We start from the raw sequence: 4,405 nt of genomic DNA on the forward strand, positions 1-4,405 counted from the left end.
GCTTCTTTTCCTCCTGTTTGATAGTCTGAATGTCTCAAATACAGGTTCCTTTTCTGCTAGAAAATTATTAAAACCAAGAATCTATTGTTCACTGCACAGAAACAAACTTGCAGGTATTCCTTCTTGAAAAAAAAAACCAAAAAACCATCTGCAGCTCCTCCAGATTTTGTCTCTTTGCTGTAGTTTTGGCTTCTTTGTATCTACCTTTACCCTACTTTCGCCCTGAGCTTGGAATTCACAGGGCGGCAATTCCAACACAGATTATACTTGGTCTCAAGATGAAAACTTGTTAAAAAGCTTCACGCAACTCTAATTCACCAATAAGGACTGTGGAAGGTAATAGTTGCTCCACCCATTAACCAAAACCCAGTCAGAACCTTTGAGAAAATCAGCCTCCTTTTTTTGACATGCACACAAATGGACAAAAAGACCTTTTTTAGTTGCTGAACAGTCTGTTATTGTTTCAAGGTCCCAGTACTGATGATAGATAAACAATCATTGTTTTCTAGACAGCATCTTTTGTCTTTCATGTTTCTTCCATCCTGATCCATGAACACCACTTATTTGTAAGGCATGGGCTGAACTCTGTACTGGCTCATGTGCCTTTAGTAACAGTAGGATTCAGACTCAGACTGAGAATTTTGAGGCTTTTGTCCTGGTTTCAGCTGAGATAGATAGAGTTAATTTTCTTTCTAGTAGCTGGTATAGTGCTGTGTTTTGGATTCAGTATGAGAAGAATGTTGATAACACACTGATGTTTTCAGTTGTTGCTAAGTAGTGTTTAGACTAAAAGTCAAGGATTTTTCAGCTTCTCATGCCCAGCCAGCAAGAAGGCTGGAGGGGCACAAGGAGTTGGGAGGGGACACAGCCAGGACAGTTGACCCAAAGTGGCCAAAGGGGTATTCCATACCAGGTGATGTCATGCCCAGTATATAAACTGGGAGGAGTTGGCCTGGGGGGATTGCTGCTGGGGAACTAACTGGGCATCAGTTGGTGAGTGGTGAGCAATTGCATTGTGCATCACTTGTTTTGTATATTTCAATTCTTTTATTATTATTGTAATTTTATTAATGTTACTATTGTCATTATTAGTTTCTTCCTTTCTGTTACCATTTTCCTTCTGATACTCTCGCCCATCCCACTGGGTGGGGGGGGAAGTGAGTGAGTGGCTGCGTGGGGCTTAGTTGGTGGCTGGGGTTAAACCACAACAGCTTTCTACTCTATTCTTCTAGGGGAGAAACATTTCTACAACTCTGCTGTTATTAATGCTCTTTGTGGGGCAGAAAGTACTGGAGATTTAGTACTGAATCCATTGGCTGGTTGTATACACGACCTGTAGACAGACACCCATTTGCCCTGTGTCTTTTATCTGTTTTGTCAGTTGTTTCAGAGAAACTGAAACAATGTCTAAAATACTCAAAAAATGTAAAAATGTATTATTTTAAATGAAAAAAATCTATGCTTTATTTCACTTTTTTTATGATCTGTAAGGTGAAAGGGTGGATAAAAGGTGCCCTTTAGAGGCCGTGGCTCTTTAACCCGTGAGAGAAGGACTGTGTATAAACATGACTGAGTCTGACATGATGAGATGCAAACTGAGCTAGGGAGCAGGCAACCTACACCTGCACCTTAAGCAATACTGAGGGAGGGAAGCTGCCCTAAGCCCAAAGAGCTGCCCTGAGGCAGAGTGCTCCTTCCCACCTGAACTCTGGAAAAAGGAGACACTCTCATTCCTATTTATTACCTCCTCCTTGTGAGAGGAAAGGGCTGTTCCCTCTTCTCCCCTGTACCATTGCTCCCATGAAGAGTTTCACAGTCCAAGATAACCGGTCACTCATGCTGCAAGTTGCAAAATAGTAAATCTGCTGCTGAAATCAATACAGTGCAAAACCAGTTAGTTTTATGTAGAATATTTTTTATTTTTACATTGATAGTCTCTGTTAAATTAACCTGGGCAGTCCAAGCACATTCCCAAGGAATACATCTTTTCCCTACACTACACACAGTAATGGGAGGAGGGACACAAACTCAGCAAAAACTTTATTTTCTGTTGAGGAGATAAAGGTTTCGGTTACCAAGTTGTAAGGTACAGTAAGGTATGTATGCCATAGGGAATGATCAGATATTCAAAATTATCTGTAATTATTTTCTCTGGGATACTTACTGATGAGTAAACTCTGACTGCTGGACAGTCCTGTTGTGGGGTGAGGAGAGTGGCTGGGAGGTCTTTCTCTGGATGGTGACTGCTAGCAATTATACTTGCTGTGGTGCTCGCTCTTTGCAGACTTGGAGTCACTGGCTGTAAGGAATTCATGAATTGCCCTGGTTCCAGGCTCTTCCTGCAAGTGGTGCTTCGGGGAGCCAAGAAGCAGAGCTGGAAAGGCAGGAGTGCGTTCCATGGCATTTCGCCTCCATATGTTTGTAAAGCATGGTGTGGGAAGAAAACACAAGCAGATCACCAGTGTTAAAGCTGAAGGCTTAAAGGGCATGTGGACTGCAGCGCAAGGCTGCTTTGTGGGTGCTGAGCTGTGTGTACAAGTAGAGGAGACGGAGATGCTTGTGGCTCATAGCTTTGTCGTTGAGGTTTTCAGTTTTCTTTGCCATATGGCAGCAAGGCTTTGAAGATAGCCAACGAAGATCTCCAGGTATAAAAGTGCACCTACACATACGTGCGTCTAAATGCAAACATGCACACTCATGCATGCACATACAGAAACTGCTGGGAGAAACAAGACTGACTCTGTTTTTTTATAAGCCCTTTGTTCAGCTGCTTATGCTGTTGCCAGCCTGCCCCAAGGCTGCTGTGGTTCCACATTCCCACGGGTGATTGCCAAACCCCTCGTGCTCTGACTGCTTGCACTATTTGTTGGTTGCTGCAGCAAGGTGGTGCTGGATGGATTTTATTTTTTTTCAGCTCCAGTCCTCAGAGTATCCCTGTTAAGGGACACAGAAATGTTGATACCTTTGGTTCAAGTAATGCCAAAGCAGTTAGTTAAACATGATTCAGAACTGGGGCTGGAATCCTCAATTCTCTTTTACAGCCTCAGGGATTTGTGATTTGGGCCTGTCTCCTTAAGGTATAATGCAAACAGCGAGATAGAGAATGCTGGTATGAAAGGATGAAATAAATGTTCAGCTGTTTTCCTGGGCTCTGAAAGTAGAAACATCTCTAATATCAATAGAGAAACAGAGTTTGTATAACTTGTTCACAAAAATTAGGGGATTTGCTTTAGAAGCGTTTGTATTTTTCATTGCTAGTCATCTATCTGACAAGATATATCTCCTTTTTCTGCCCATTTTCTGTCCATGATTATTTTGCAGTTTATAATAATCAGTTGCACTATTTCTAAAAACCATTTTTGCTGTAGACAAGTACTGCTTTTCCACTGCTTCCAAATTCATAATTCCCACCACTGGGTTGGTGAATGGCCTTTTCTGCTAAGTGGTCGGATGCAGTTGTTCCCTGACTGAACAATTTAGGATTCTCCCATGTACTCAGCACTTACATGCACACACATGCATGAACATACACACACAAATTAATATATAATTAACCATCAAAAATGAGCCACACTGCTAAATTCAGCACCAGGTATGTTTTAATGCACCTTCCTCCCTTGCCTCAGGGGGATTCTGAAGCATGGGTTTAGATGACCTACGTTCAAGTGATAGAACCAGGAAAAATGTGTCATTGTTAAATTAAACAGGGCCTTTGTCTTGCCTTTGACTCTGCTGAGGACAAATCCATGTTCCCTTCAAAAAACAAGGAGCAGAAGCAAAGTCAGGTGTAAATAAAGAAAGATTCATTGCAGACTATTTGGGAAGGCAGCTCTAGGAAGCAGGGAATATGTTCACAGGCATTGTTTGCTGCTGGTGTTCACAATGCCCTTTGTCTTCTGCAAATGTTATTGTGATTAAAAACTGGCTCAGCCAAATGAAGTGCATCAGACAGTGCTTATTTACAGGAATATTTGGAATGAATAATATGTGGCATAATTTCTGAAGGCTGACAGTTATGAAACCTCTTTCTTTTACAGAGGGCCTTTGCATCTCTTTATAATATTCTTTTACTGGCCAGCCAAAATATGAACATGTTTCCCTAGCCAGGAAAGCAGCATTCTCCAGCACATACACATAGGTATGTGAGCATAAGCATAGTATACTTATGTATTGCTTATACGAAACCCACAGGATAAACAAGGGCATGTCTGTCTGGGGTGTACAGCAGACTCCCTTCTTTGCCTGTCACAAAGTGTGCCTCTAAGCCAGCACAAAAATCAAATTCCCAGGACTGACGATAACATTTTTCCCCATTTAACATGGAACTATAAAGTGGATTCCACAAGAGGGAGCTAGAAAACAAATAATCTTTCATGAAGCAGGCTATTAAACTCTTTACAGAATA

Source organism: Haliaeetus leucocephalus, unplaced genomic scaffold (genome assembly GCF_000737465.1).
Source record: "Haliaeetus leucocephalus isolate CR32 unplaced genomic scaffold, Haliaeetus_leucocephalus-4.0 Scaffold206, whole genome shotgun sequence".
NCBI classification, from domain to species: Eukaryota; Metazoa; Chordata; class Aves; order Accipitriformes; family Accipitridae; genus Haliaeetus; species Haliaeetus leucocephalus.